The 16,219-nt window shown below is 38.2% G+C and overlaps 1 protein-coding gene across 3 annotated transcripts in view; it reads left to right on the top strand.

Annotated features, from left to right (window-relative positions):
- LHFPL2 (LHFPL tetraspan subfamily member 2) overlaps positions 1-16,219 on the top strand; it is a 132,573-nt gene that overhangs the window by 68,589 nt on the left and 47,765 nt on the right. For all 3 annotated transcript variants that reach the window (XM_084505264.1, XM_084505265.1, XM_084505262.1), the window contains exon 2: positions 5,607-5,659. The gene's annotated coding sequence lies outside the window, so the exon portion shown is untranslated. The remainder of the gene's footprint in view (positions 1-5,606; positions 5,660-16,219) is intronic.

A 16,219-nucleotide genomic window follows, 5' to 3' on the forward strand; every position in this document is an offset into this window, starting at 1 on the left:
AGCTTGACCTCAAAGCAAGTTCCTTCTCCTCAAACTAGTCCAAGTTCTAGGTTTTGTGACTTAGCAAGGTTATTAAATGAACCACTGAAGTGTTTCATGATTATAAAGAAGCTTTACACTGGTGGAAGGTTATCATAAAGTTATTAAGGTTGGAAAAGACCTCTAAGATCATCCAGTCCAACTGTCCACCCACCACCAATATTGCCACTAGACCATGTCGCTAAGTATTACATCTACCCTTTCCTTAAGGACCTCCAGGAATGGTGACACCAACACCGCCCTGGGCAACCTCTTCCAATGCCTGACTGCTCTTTCTGAGAAGAAATTTTTCATAATACCCAATCTGAACCTCCCCTGGTGCAGCTTGAGGCCATTCCCTTTAGTCTTATTCCTAATTATCTGTGAGATAATGAGTTGACCCCAATCTCCCCACACCTTTCTTTCAGGTAGTTGTAGAGAGCAATAAGGTCTCTCCTGAGCCTCCTCTTCTCCAGACTAAACAACCCCATTTCCCTCAGCCTTTCCCCATAGGACTTGTGTTCCAGGCCCTTCACCAGCTTCGTAGCCCTTCTCTGGACATGGGTTATTAAGAATCGTCACTAGTATCTATGGTTGCTTTAATTTTATAAGTCACTTTTAATGTGTATGTATTATGACATCTCTGCAAATAAAAACTGTGAGGGGAAAACCTGTAAATAAGTCCAGTACAGAATATGTGCTTAGGGTATACAGTGCTGTTTTCCTGGCACCATAGAGGAGTTTGAGAGTGTATTTTGAGGTCTTGTAAAATCTTATTCATGCCTTAGTAAGTTGGTTGCTGGTTATGTGTTTGGATGTTCTGTTAGAAACCTTGTCTTAAATGTAAAAGAATTTGAATGTTAAAATGATTCTGCTTTTTGGGAGGTGAGGGTCAGAAGAGGGGAAGATTTTGCTTAAGGAAATTTCTTATTTCAACTGAAACCACAAAACAGGTTTCTAATTAGATTGTGGTGCAGGAGTACTCAAAAATGCAGGAATCTTGTAAAGCCATTTGGAAACTTTATTGATTGTTTTCATTGAATTGTAATAGTCGCAGTTTGCATCACTGGGATGATACTCTGAATATAACTTTGGCATGAGAAAGAGATGCTGGATTGAAAACAAAACAAATCCTGCAGCCGTTGATTTGAAGAGCATGTGTGCATGTGTGCGAGATAAAAATTTTCTGTTCTAACTATCATGATGGGAGAGTCATGCAGTGTTCTGTGACAGTGCTGGGCTGTCTACCCATTAAATACAACGGTGTGCTGTTTGCTTACACGTGCTTGCAAAACTCCAAGATTACCATCTCTAGGCCTTCACAAGAAGATTGAGCTGTCTCACTTGGAGTCATTCTGTTCCACTTCTGCCAGTAGACTATTTGTAAACTTAGCATTTTGCAGGCCACAGTGTGTGGTAATCTGGGGCAATAATTTGGATGCTAATAATACTCTTCAGAGGTTGTTATTTATTAAACCATTTGACATTTAGGAAAAAGAATAGCCTAAGCTGGCCAAGTGTTTCAAGTTCATTGCTGAAGAACATGCTATTGGTAAGAGTATTTAATTAGCAAACAAATGTCAGGGCCCACGAGGGCATTAATGGGCCTTGTCATCACCACTCGGCCTCCCCTGGGTCCTCTCCTCACCCTTGTCTGTCAGCCCAGGAGCCTGTTTCAGCCCAGCTGGAGCTGACAGACCGGACTGGAGTGGTGTTGCAGGTCTGCCTGTTCCCAGCTTGCTCCCACTGTTACAAGTTGACATGGTGTCTTCTTGTGCCTGGTGATGAGACTGTCCATGGGACACATCTCTGTCGCTGTGCCCATGACAGCAGTGTGATAGAGCTGCTTTCTCAATTGCTTCTTGTCTTGTCACTCATGGTAGTGGCGGAGCTGCAGCCACCTAGAGTGACTTTCTGTCCAAAATGGGGCCAAGGACATTTTTGGTGACTGGGGACACGTACTTTTTGAAGAGATTACTGCAAAGCTGCACACTGAGTTTGGCTGTCTTAATGAGGGAAGGTGTTCAGTTGCTCTTGAGTTGTCAGAAGTGATGTGTTTAATGGAGTAAGTCCAAAGCATTGACAATGCTGTAACTCGCAGTGCTGCCATGTGAGGGTGACTTGCCTTTTTGCATTGCTGTCCCTGTCTGTGACATGGAGATGTGACTTAGGAAGTGTGTTGTGAAAGTGGACTTGCTAAGTGCTTTTACACAGCCCTGAAAGTAAACAATTTATGTCTTTTTATCCTCACAGTTAACACCAAAGATAAGAACTCCCAGTGATTTCAGAGAATGTGGGATCGGACTCCTAGCTGATGTTTCATATTATTTATTTCAAATAAGGTTTTAAATTTAAACGAAGTAAACACTGTAGGATCTAACTCACTTTAATGAATAACTTCACCTAAAATAATTTGCATATCTTTTGTTTCAGTAAGTAATAACAGACTTGTTAAATAAATGTGGTAATTTAATTCACTGATCTCTCAGGTGCTTATTGTATTAAGTAATGGGCTAAGAGGGATCTTTCATTCACAGTGCAGGTCTGTTAATGCTGCTGTATTTATTCTGTTTAGTTTTGTGGGAATTGCTAGGATTATAAAAACGTAGTATTTGGTTTAAACGTTTTAATGATGTGTAAAACTAGGCCGTACCATTTTCTTGGTTAAGGTGGTGTGATGGGAAAACATGAATTAAGAGCATGGATCAGCAGTATATTTGGAGTACATCTGGGTTTTATTAGGTGTAAACTTCAGTGCAGGTGCATTTGGGTGAAATGCTTTCTGTAGTGTAAAAAAAATGAGATTTTTTTTGTTCTCGTTGAAATAACTTGTAAATTTTATTGCTTTGCATGGTATGCTGCTTTGAGTTTTGAATTATGTGTCTGTAGATATATATTATGATCTACATTGAACAAATTAGGTAGATTATACTGGAGAAATACTAGAAGGAGAACTGCAATTTTTTTTTCTTGTGTATGTGGAAAAGAAAATAGCATGGGAAGAAATGTTAAAAACAAAACAAAACAACAACTATTATGTATCATAAGCTGTTATTTTCCTCTCTTGTTTATTGTAATTAATTTAGAGGTTTCTAATCTGCTAATAGTATAACCCCAAAGAAAATGTTTTCCCATTCTTGTTTTGCTGTTATTTCTGAAGCTAGCCTTAATGACGCCTATAAAATAGTATGTTTTTTTTTTTTATACTGTTCTGCATTGATAGCAAAAGACAAAGAACCCATTGAATGAATTATTTCTATTCATAGTGACATAATTGGTCATACAAACTTTCCTGAAGTAAGTAAATATTTCTTTGATTGGAATACTTGCTGTTGTATAATACATGGAAGTATCACACAGTAGTGTATCTAAAGAAAAGCTACTTGAAAAGGATGTTTTAAGATACAGCGGATATATCTGTATCATTTTTTTCCATTTTTGCTGGGGAGGCAGAGTATACCCTGTTCCTGTTGTGTAAAAAGTCAGGGTATGTGATAAGGGGAAGTTATCAAAATAGCTGTGTTCTGTTAACAGTGTCCAGCTTATTTGCTTCTCTTGCTAACTGTAAATAAGTTTAGATCAATGGCTTTGCATGGTATACAGTATAGAAGACTCTTTCTCCATGTATTGCACTAAAATATTTCTCTGTGCAAATAAGAAAGTAGCTAAAAATTAAGAATGTTGTATTTTCTTTGGATGGAGAGAGGGGATTACTGCAGCAAAATTTAAGGTTAATTTAGTAGAAATAGATTTTATGTGGTTTTGTCAACTGTTGTAGAACTCCATCTGAGCTATTTAGAAATTTATAGGAAAGAGCTCCTGAGAGACAGACCAAATGCACAAATGTGTTTTTCTCATTCATATTTGTTTGGGAGGATTTGGGTTGAGTGTTGGCCATCTGTGGAATAGATGAAAATGCACACTGCCTGTGTGGTGATGAGAGAATGGAAGGTGTGTGCCATTTCTTCTTGCTTTGTCACAAATGTAATCTCAAAAAAGGCTCTCTTCTTTTTAATATAGTACTTACTCTCCTCTGTTTTTGTTGCTGTTACCGTGTTTGGGTGAGAAAAATAGTTGCTGTGTATTAGGCAAGTAGAGGAAGCTGTTCTACTGCCATCTCTATGGGCTAATCTTGTTTTCCCATCTGTGTTTTATCCATTTCTTAGGGAGCCAGGACTGTGTGAAGAAACTTCCTTAAAAACACAATTTAATTGTAATTGTCATAGAAATCCATTGATTTTGCCTACTTAAAACTGACCATGCATTTAGGTGCTTGAGTCTAAAGGAAAACAATGTGACCTTTTTGTTAATGAAATGTAGTTCCTCTGTCTCTGCTAACGCTGCAGTATTTTCATTGCCATGTTAACTACCTTTAAGACAGAAGGGAAAAGTCGGAATAATCACAGCTACTTTTTTTTTTTTTTTTTTTTTTTTTGTGGAGTGTTCCATGTACTGGGAATCCAGAGGTGATTTTAAGCCTTTCTTGACTCTCCAGTGCTCCCAGTATTTTTTCCCCTGCTCTCAGCAACATGCTTTGTTAGGAGATCTGTGCAGATTTTCCCTTGTAAAATCGTATTCTCAAAAGCCAAATCACACCTCTAATGAGTCTGCTGATCTTCCATCTCAGTTTATTCTTGTATAAATGGGGAGGTTCTTCATATATCATCTGTGGATGTGTGTATAAATATTCAGAATTTGTTATTATTGTGGGAAGTGGGAAATCGTGTTCAGCATCACTGAATCAACCTTACCTAGCCTTGTCAGCTTATTTTATTACCTTTTTTAAATTTTTGCTACTGGGTATCCAAAACTTATGTGGTGTTCTAGTTGTGTATTTCAGGAGGGATGGTAAGAGTGAATAATCTCTTATTAATGGGAGTTTTGCCTGTAGAGTAAACACCAGCATATTCTTGGCCTTCCATATTACCACCTGGGGCTAACTCCTGGCTTACTTTTGGCCTGTTCCCCACCTGGGTCCCCAGCTTTCTTTCAGCAGACCTGCTCCCCAGGTAGTCAGTCCTAGGTCTGTAAAGGGATAAGTCCAACACAGGTAGGGGACTACATGTCTCATTTCTGAGTTTCGTGAAATATCTATGGAGTAATGGTGGAAGGGGTCTGGATGTATGCTTCTAAGCTTTAGGGGTTGAGCCTGCTACATAGTTCATTTTATTTCACTGTTTTAGGAACTTCTGTAGTTCTTCCTAAGTCACATCTAACTTTAAAACATTGTTATGAATTTGAATGTTATATGCAAATCATTTTAATTTTATTTTCAAAACTTGGCACATATTAGTAATAAAATAGAGGAAGAGAAGAAGATGCAATGTTGAGCATGGTTAGTGGTTCATGTGTTACTTCTTCACACATGCTTTTTTTTTTTTTTAGAGACTTAGTGGTTTGGAGTGAGGTCCAGTATGCTACATTTCTAGCAGAGCAGAAGTGTCATGGTAGTGAAATGTTACCCGCATGCTTATAGTCTCTTTTGAGTGGAGTTGTGCCATTCTAGCCACTAGAAACTAATCATAAATATTGTTTTAATGTTTTTGGCTCTGTACCTTTCTTACATTTTAAGTCAATTATTTCTCTAGGTATTGCCAGGCTTCTGAAGTGGTTGACCAAGACCTAAGGACGTGGAACACTGGTGAGTAAAAGAAATTCGGATTATATTATCTAGTATTTCTACATGCTGTCTACCTCTGAAACTTGACTGCTGTTTGAGGGTTGGAGGATGTGCAACAGGCTATTCCTTTTAAATATTTCTCTTTTTTTGTGAGCACCACAATTGTATTCAGAGTATTCATCTGATATTTTCAGCATTGATTTTAAGAAAGCAAAGAGGAGGTAGTGACAACGGCTGCTTTTGATAAATGAAATCTCCTCACTACCCACCACTGTGAGTTAAAAAATACTGAACTTGAATGACTAAAACTATTTAAAGTAAAATAGTTTAACCTATGCTTCAGTAACATAAACGTGACCTGTTGTATTAAATAAGCAATACCAAATACAGACTTCTCAGAATCATGGCAGTGTATACACTAAGACATATAAAGTCAGATCTTGTTCCATAATACATGGAAACCTAATGGCGAGTTAATAAATTAGCGTAAGGTGGGTGATTCGTTCCTTCTTCTTCCAGGGCATTCAAGAGTCCTAAAAAGTTAGTCTAACGTTTACATTAGTTCATCTGGTACTCTTAAAATGTTACAGATCCTTGCTCACTTTGAAGGTCCTCAGTTATCTAGGATAGTTTTGGTCATGGTGAATACATGACCAGAGTTGTTAGGAAGACTGAACAACATTAAGGTGCCTAGAGAAAAATCCACGTTTTGCCCTTGCTCTTAAGTGTAGACTTATTAGGAGCCACAGTAAACTTCAGGATCACAAAGAACTAAGCAAAAAGGAATTCAGACTATATTGAACCTCACTAACCACTCTCATCCTCACTGAGGTACCCACACATATACAGATTTATGTGGCTTCATTTGTCTGTGTGACAGTGTGACACATTTATACATGCTCTGTGTAAGTTAAGTGTTTCACAATACACAACTGTGCCACTGAGTTGAAACAGGTGTGTTAATCCAACAGGTACCACTCTGGTGTATGTAGTGTTTGATCCCACAAAAAGCTGAAGCTATTGGAAAGTTTCTTTACAGTGTACAAGGAAGAATTCCAGTCTGTGCCTCTTCATGTATGGGCTCTGTTAATACCACATGCCGATTCTTCAGAACTCACTTGCCCCAGGTATTCTGAAACAAAAGCTATCCCCCTGTCAAGTTAAATGTACCTATAGTGTAAGGGAAACAAAGAAAAAATATACAAGGTTTTTAAAAATAACTAAAAAATTTCTTGTGACTGCTGCTTGTGGGTGACTCAAACTTGCTTAAAAGTAATCTTATAAACAACATAGCTCATGTGAATTTACTTGTGATCTTTTAGTGACATTTAATCATGTAACTTCAAACTGAAATCATTTCCTTCTTTACAGAGTGCTGATATTTGTTATTTTATGATTAATACCATAGCCTTTCTGGTTGGATGCTCTGATACGGGGCCCTGATTCATCACAGAATCAGAGGATATGCTTAAGGGTCATCAAAATATAGCTAAAATACTGTTTGTTTAGAAACTGAGAAGATGATTAAGTGTTTTGTTGAATGCAAAAAAGCTGAAGCACCAACTTTTCTTAAGTTGGAACCTTGCTCATACTATGGATCAGTGAGATGATACACCACACTTTCATAGCAGTTGCTGGGGATGAAAACTGTGTACTGTATGGTAATTGGGCTGGCCTTGATAGAGCATAGAGAGTTTAAGCAGCATTACGCAACAGCAGATATAGGTATTCAGTCTTACAAGTTTGATGCTCTTGAAGAAGTTGCTAGTTAAGAAAAAAAGATACTTCTTATTAATTTAAATTTGTTTCTTGGATACCTTTACAGTTATGACTAATTTTATAGTAATGTGCTCTGTAGTGCTTAGCAACATAACAAAAATACCAGCACATGTATTAAGAGTGTGAAACTAACTTAAACAAAGACCAACTGTCAGCATCAGCAGATGGAAAGCCTATGTAGAGGGATACATACAGTGGCGATGGTAAAATTGCATGGTTAATAAGATTAGCTCTGTGTAGACCTAAAACTACAGATCTAAAACTTGGAAAATGTGAAAACTACGTGTTTTGAACAGCCAGCCTCTCCAGGTGACAATACTTACTTAGCTGTCATGCATAGGTCCCAGTTAGTTTTGGAAGATAAGGGTTGTACTTCCAGCCTTGGAAACAACTGGGAGAAACCAAGGTAAAGGAAAGGAAGTCGAGTGTCTTTCTGAAGGCCTCTCCTTGTGTCCTGATGACTCTCATAAGAAGGAAAACCATAGTTTGCTCATGGTGTCATCTTATCCATGTTTGAACTTCATCTGCCTCATGACAGTGTTTTTATGATGTAACGGATTATTTATTAGGTTTTTAATAAAGCATTTTTAATAAAATGTTAATGGTTTTGATGTAATTGAAAGGTCACTGTATGTTAGTCCAGCATAGCTCACAGAGCTCACAGCAGAATACAGATCAGGACAGGGAATTGATTTTGTGGTTTTGTGTTTGGTTTGGGGTTTTTGCTTTTGTGTATATCAATACAGTTAAGTATTCTGTACATAACAGTACAGAGTCAGTTTCCACCCCCCATCAAAAATGGAGCTGTAGCCAGTCTTGCCGGTTTTACTTGTTCTCATTAAGAGCCAGAGTAAATAGGAAGTTATATATTTGTATTGCTTTTCCTATATGAGCTACCTCTTTTCTGTGTGTGGGGGGGGAGGAGGTGGTGTGCCCGTATTTTGTTTTTCATGTAATTGGTCTTTGTATGCTCCTCCTTTGGAGAACTATAAGGTGATATTAAAACACTAACTTAAAACTGCGTCCCACCTCAATTTAATAGAAACAGAAATAGCAATGGGCCTTTTTCCCCTTTCTCATCTCTGAAGGTAAAGAAAAGAAAACAGAGGTTGAGTTTCGAAGCCAGGAAAATCAGAAGGTTTGGAGTTCTTTCTTTGGGAGGTCAGTGGGAACTTTCAGATGCTGTAAACCAGGCTGAACTGATAATTTGCTTATGGAGCAACAAATACAATGGCTAATTTTAATTTTGTTATTTCTGGAACTTAGCACAGCTCTTGACATGGAGGTGCCATGCCACAAGCAGTGAGTAAACAGAAATTGCGGCCGCAGGAAGGAGTGTGGCATAGAGGATAGGGCTGCCTGTCATGACCCTCACATTCTATTTCCATGACTATTATTAGTTTGCTAAGTGGTATTAGGAAAGTTGATTGTTTCTTAAACTTTTTGTCTGTGTAGCTTGCAAGGTGCTTGCTCCAGATACCGTGCCTCAGCATTTTTCACTGTGTTTTAGAGTCTGTGGCTTCCTTCAGGTGCTGTTGCAGTGCTTGCAGAATTTCTCTCATGCTGTGATATTAAGTCTCAGGGACTTATTGTGTAATGTGGAATCCTGAAGACATTTGGGTATTGATTCTGCAAGCAGTAGGCTAGTAATACTGTACAGAGCATGGTTTAATGTTGCATCTGGACTTACGCAACTGCAGGCTGATGCCAAAAGGGGCAGTACTTCTTCAGCCTGTTCCTTCCCCTCTCTTGCATCAGCCCCCAGCCACAAGGTGAGTTCAAGGTAAGCAGCTGATTGAGTAAAAAAAATCTAACTACCTGTGAAGGAAAACTACATCAGATAACTTTGTTGGGTTGGCTTGTCCTGTGGCTGTGAAATTGCTAGATGTAACACAAGGGGCAAACAGGGAATAAAATAAGCAGCTGGAAGTAGGTGCAGAGAGGTATTTCAGCTTTTTTCTGCAAAAAGTAATAAATACACCACATGAGACATAGCATGAAAACGTGTGCTTGTTCAGAGTTGCATTTTACAACCAGGTTTTGAACATTCCAAAACAATGGCTTGCAAAGGACATGATAGCCCAACTTCATTTCTGCTGCTGTTGCTGCTGTCACAGTCTTCATTGGAAGTATATTTTCAAAAAAATTGCTTTATAATTGGCTTCACTGAAGGAGCAGTCATCTTTGTGATCCACATTGCATTTTAAAGGCATATTTCTGATGCCTAAATATAGCTTCCATTTTACTTCATATAAATGCAAGTCCACATAATCTCTCATATTAAGCTGACAAAAGTTGCTCTTGATGTGATATATTCTGCAGACATTGAGTTCATGATTTCCCCTTTAAACTCTGTCAAACAACTTCATTCTTCTTTGAAAATGACTTCTGTAATTGGAGTTGACTCTTTGAAGGGCATTTTTCACCCACTGCCCTTTCTCTTAAAAATGTACGCACTGTATTAGATTGGTTTCTTTGATCTTATTTTCTTTGTGAGCCTAGTGTAATAAGATCTTGTGTTGAAGGACTTGTCTTTGCCCTGCTCACCCTAAGTGTTTGTGAAATAAAAAAGGGTGAGGGGAAAGGAAGAAGAGAGAACAGAAATATTAAAATGATTTTGGAAGATATAACATTTAACTTTAATCAAAGAGCCCTTACCCACAGCCCACACATGGTGGCAAGGATATGAATATTTCCTGACAATTGCATTCACGGCTGAGGTCACCGAGTAAGTTCAATGAAGGAAGAGGAATAGTTCAGCCACTCGAAATGTGAGTACACCTCTGAGAATGCTGCAGCCCGACGGGGACCCCGGCTCTGAAGCCCTTGTATGGCTGAACTGGCCAATGATGTTGCTGAAACTTCACATCTGTTATTTCTTACTGCCCGCTTTTCTGGCAACAGCCAATCTTCATTTTTTCCATTATAGGCAGCTGCTGGAACTAAAAAGGGTTTGAGCTCATTTTCAGATGTGCTAGATAGACTGTTTTTTTACCTTTCTCTTCCCCTCCTTCTTTCTACTACGTACTATAATGCAGTGACTTATTTCAAAAATGTGGGATCACTGTGTTGTGCTCTCTAGATGTGTCTGAGGATAAGCAGATGTGTTGGCCTGTACATGCAAATCAATTCTTAGGAACCATCATAACCATTATCATTTCTTAGGAACCATAGCTTAGGGCCATCGTAAATTCTGGAAAAAGCTATTTTTAAGAATAAGCTGTCAGTGAAAGAATTAGAAGAAATCTGTGTAGCTTCAGTAGGACTGATTTTGAGGAATCAGCACTATTTGCATTGAATCATACTTTCTACACCAGTTGTGATTAGGGATACCTTGCACAGAAAGCAGCACAGTGCACAGGGTTCAGTGGCAGAGCCAAGTATTTTATGTCCAAGGAGAACCAAACTGCTTAAAAGAAGTAGTTCCGTTTCCATTTCTTGAGACTGACTGACCCTTTTTCCGTGTCCCACAGAGGAATTCTTTTCTTATGTCCTCATGGCCCTTTTTAGCTCAAGCTGCTGGAGCTGTTAGATTACTTTCCAAAGCTGTTGAAAGGAGGGAGACATTAGGGACTCTAAGCAAGCTTGCAAATAACCTGTTAGTGGCTGTTCAAACTCATGTGTCTGAATATATTGTGGAAATGAAGCATAGAAAAACATCTTTTTCCCAATAAATTTATGCAGGCAAACTGTGAAAAAAGTATTCATTGAGAGTTATGAACTGATTGGCCTGGGCTGTCAGGTGAGCAAATGTTACTAGCCGAACTTTTTACAAATAACATTTAACCACCAAAATACCAACTTCATTGATTTTAAAACAGCATGAGATCAATGGTAATGTGATTTAATCAAGGACAACTATTAACTGATGTTTGTGGGTGGGAATCCCTGACCGAAGTCCTGTGTTGTGATCAAGTGATTGCAGAGCTGCCCTCAGCCAAGCAATTGGAGCACCGTGGGTAACACGGAAGGATTTAGAAGGAAGAACAAGCAATGGTGAATGGATGTGATTGACTTTCAGTGCAGTGGCACAAATGAGAGGGATATGGAAAGAAGTGAAGTAATGTATCAGACCGAAGTGGAGTATCTTCTTATGCTATATATACTTCCTAAAAAGCTTGAAGAAGCCCATGAAAGAGTAGTGTTGCAATAAAAATTTGCTTTAGGCCTATGATTTTCTTTTGTTTTGCACTTTTCATGTCATATCTTATTTATTTATTTATAGTAAAAGCATAATAGTTTTGTCTAGTCTGTAGAAGTTTGCAATTGTCCTTGGCTGGATCACTTTTAAATCCATGTCTTGGACAAATAATACAGGATGATAAATATTTTCATAAGGCTTCTTTTGGGGGTAAAATGTAATGCAGTAGAAAATGAAAAACTGAATAGTCTCCAAAGACTTGAAGATTTTATTAAATGAGGAAAAAATCCTTCCCTCCACATAATTTTCTCTGTGTATGAATGTGTATTTTGTGCGTGTGTATTGGAAAAGCTTAGTCTGAGAATAACAAAAGGAAATTCTATACTAGGTTGAAAACATCTATTGAAATACAAGTAGTTTTCCAGATTGTGTTGAGCTTATTTTTCTCTGGAAATTGGATACAGTTCATATCCCTTCCTGAAACTGTCAAATCTGTTAGGAGTATGATAATAACTTACTCTTTCATGTACATATGTACAGACAGCATTTTATTTTAAGCAATTAAAGCAATTTTCAGGGTCTGCTTCCCTGGCATTTTCACCAACCCATCCTCTGATGGTTGGTTATCAGACTGGTTTTGTTCATTACAGATTTTTAATTGTTGATTGGTTTCTTGGCAGCTGGAGGGACTCTACTTTAGAAGGACTGCTAGCATATCAGTGCTTGTGACATACAGAAGGGATACTGCTTAGTCTGTAGTTGCAATATGTAAGGGAATCTAAGTACCACTGACCAAATGACATGACTATCCATTGAGAAGTCCTCATACCATATGTTTTTACTTCTTTTAGTCACCAGGCTGTGTATATACTCCCTTCTAATTAAAGGAAGTCTGTGAACGGGAATAGTGTGCCTTAACTTGCATTACATGTCAGCAAATTCTTTCAAAAATTGATCACTTCTCTTTTAGGATGGAACTCAACTTTTTTTAATCACTTCTTGGACCTGGAATTAACTGTAAAAGAGACTCCATGACAAACATCAGTTTTCTGAACCCCAGCTTTGAATGTTAGGTACAGAAAGGTCTATGGAAAGGAAGAAGTTTAGCAAAGAGGAAGTCTACATGAGACATCAGCTGTGGCAGTAACTTTTTAGCATAAAGAATAATGTTTATCTTTATATTCTCAAACCATTTTTGTAGTTATATGCTGACAAGTCTTGCATAGACATATGTAGAGTGCAGTCTTGAGCAGAATTTGGCCTGTGGTCTCCTAAAATAATATATTACAATCTCTTTCTCTAGAAATTGCTGTCTGCTTGTAGCAGTTCATCTTGTCAGTAGTCTTGTGTAATGTTAGTGCCATAAGATTTGATGTAAAACTTAATTGCACTAATATTATATTCATGTTAATTTTAAAGTTAGGTGGAATCTAAAAATACTAACTCAGTCCAGTAGTAGTAGGCATGCTAATAAATTGTATGAAGTTTACTGTGCTGGTAATCCTGGTGCTGTGTGAAATACTGTGCCATGCACTCTGGATATCTGATTTATTATAACACTAATCCAACATTTAGGACCAATTAAATAAATCATTCTAAACATAAAAGTAGACAGGCACTCTTTTAATGTTATGTTTCCTATATCTCATCTTGGCTTAATGACTTTTTATAGAAATGAAACTTAGAGAAGTTTAGGTATGGGTGGGTGTGCATATGTACAGATTAGAAAAACTTGATTTTGTTCTGTTTATTCATCTCAGGTATAGTATTAGCTGCTGAAACACTTTCATAGGTACATGTTTTCTATGCTAGAAAATGGGAGGAATATAAAAGGCTTGCAAACTTATTTAAAAAACATGTGGTTATGATGTAAGACAGGGTTGGTTCTATTTCTGTCTCCTTAATATCATAGTATGACATTTAGTAAGCCCTTTGACTCTGTGCTTTGGTTTCCCATCTGCAGTAATGGTTACATTATCACGACTTGTATACAAGGGGTCTCAGACATTCTAGAATGGACTCTTTCCTGCCCTTCTCCTACAACAGCTTTGTACCACGTCTGTAAGTCTACCCTGGGCTGACATGCACTGGTTTATCTATGCTTCCTTGAATCTCGTAGTAAAAAATTATTCTCCCTTTGAATAATGCTTACATCTCAAGCTGCAGTGATGTTAATCCTTCAAAGGTATGATCTAACTTGTTCCTCTGTCATGCTACTGAAGTTGTGCTGTCTCATTTTCCTTGGGCTACCCACATCCATCACACCACCTGGCCAACTCTGTAGAGCCTTAACTAGGTAGGCCATTTCTTTTTATAACCTTATTTTCGGTACTCTGCATATGCAGATACCGTCTTTGGGAAGAAGTGGTTGGCCAGAGAGGTGGTGCAGTCACTGTCCCTGGGGGTGTTTAAGGAAAGGTTGAACGTGGTACGTAGGGACATGGTTTAGTGGGTAATATTGGAGGTAGGAGGATGGTTGGACCAGATAATTTGGAGGTATGATTCTGTGATTCCTTCTGCAGGCCAACTCCTCATAGCCCAGGCCCAAAGCCAGTCTAGTCCTGGGTGTCCTTGGGAGAAGTGCAGCCTAGCTTACCATGCTGCTCCAGCTTGGTTCAGTTTAGAGAAGTTTAAGAAAGCATCCCCAGTCATCACCATGGGTGCAGTGAGAAGGACAGTATGCTTCACCCCATCATCTCCTATATTCTCTTTCTGCATGACTGCTAGGAAGAAATATTCTTCAGGGAGGAGAGGAGTTGCAGTGGCTGGGTGTAATTTCCCCTCCCCCAACTGAGATTTTCTGTTTTTTTTTTTTTTTTTTTTTTTGGATGTGGGAGTTAGGATGAGAAGTACAAAAACATATTTTATATTTATTTTTTTTTTCAGTCTGAAACATGACTGTGTTGTTCTAGGTCTGAGCATCATTTGTTTTCATTCATGTCTGTCATATTCTGATGCTCTCATGGTGGGTGTGCATTACTGTTGTGCACATCACAGCTGCCTTTTATTAATGAACCAGTGAAAAAATATGAACTGTGTCAGTGGGGAAAATGATGTTCATGATGAATTAAGATCTTTCTCTTCTCAACCTTGGCTTCACGATGAAAGAGTTCAGTCTAGGCAGAGCAGAAATGAAAATGAGCTAAGTAAAAGCTCAAAGGAAATAGACTAACTTCATAAAAAAACATGGGAGATGATCAACCTTATTAAACTGATGTGAAATGACATTTAATGACATGATTGTCTAGGAAGGCCATAATTTAAAAGCTCTTTCTGAGCCCAAAGATGTGTGTAGAACCTCAGTGCTGTTTTGGCATGCGCCTGGACACAAAGGTCAGAATTTCATACTTACAGGAAGCCTGTCAAAAATCTTGTGCATTTTCAGGTATTTGAATAGCCTTAAGATAAATCTAATTACATTGGAGCAGTTTTAATAATTTTACCTGTTGTGGTGTCAAATAGCTCTAGCTACTGGCAGTAACACTGTAAAGCTGACTGAGTTTGATTCAGAGTTGTTATGAAGTATAATTAAGACACGTTTGAAGCGTTTGTAGTCATTGGAGGAAAAGAGTTATTTAACTGATGAATTCTTGGCTGACATTATGGAAAATGTAGTAATAGGTATCCACAATTATGATGGTTTCTCAGGAAACATCCAGAAAGACGAGAGAGAGGAGGGAAAAAAAATAAAGGATTTCAGATACATGGATACATAGGTCGTCTTCAGCGATACCATTGAGAAGGGAGGAGTTTCTGCATTCACTTATGAACACCAAAGCCTCTGCTTTTAGAAACATTCCTGTTTTAAAAGGTGACTGTGGAATTTCACAAGGGTTGGTGGAAATTAGAGAAACAGATGAAGAGCATGAATAGCAAATGAAAAGAAACAACACCACCAACAAAAGCCAGTAGATAAGGATTTCTTAGAGAAACAAAGGTTAAAAGTTTTTAATTCCCTGGCTCCCACAAGCTAAATAATGTTTGTTGTTCCTACTATCTCCCACTCCCTAGGATGTGAGCTAATAAATTCTTGGGTGTCCAAGTTTGAGGCTTGTAATCTTTTAGGGTATTACAAGAGTTTCTGAGGAACTCACAGGGGTGGTGGTGTCACCTCTGTACAGCAGTAGCCCTAGTTGCTTAGGTAGCGTAGTACTGAGGTAGAAAGCATAGAAGACACACAGCAAAAATATTTTGCAAAGAGCTTCATGAAACTGTTGTTCTAAAACTAGGCTGTAGAAAGGAAGAGAAATTAGCTGTACAAGAGATGAATCTGTCACACTGGAAGAAGGCTGCCAGGTTTGCTTTCTTTCTCAGGCTGTGAGATGTTCTGGCTTAGAGATCCAAAACTTATGATGAAGTGTTAGTTTTCTTATACTGGGTGCTGATGATACAGAAGATATTTTGGCTCCTACTCTGCAAATCTGTGTGCATATATCTTAGGTGTATGAGAATTCCATCTGAAACTGAGAGTATGACTGTGCAGAGACACAGACATAAGTGTCTGTGGAGCTCTGGCTGATACTGTGCTGGGTATCGTTATGTTCTACCTTCTCTCTCTCTTTTGGATAAAATGTTATGTGCAATTTAAATTTTTAAATTCACTGAAGTATTCTGTGTAAACAATGTTTTCTCATCTGTTGCAATACTTCCCGTTTTATAAA

This window comes from Aythya ferina (genome assembly GCF_964211825.1).
Source record: "Aythya ferina genome assembly, chromosome: Z".
Lineage (NCBI taxonomy): Eukaryota > Metazoa > Chordata > Aves > Anseriformes > Anatidae > Aythya > Aythya ferina.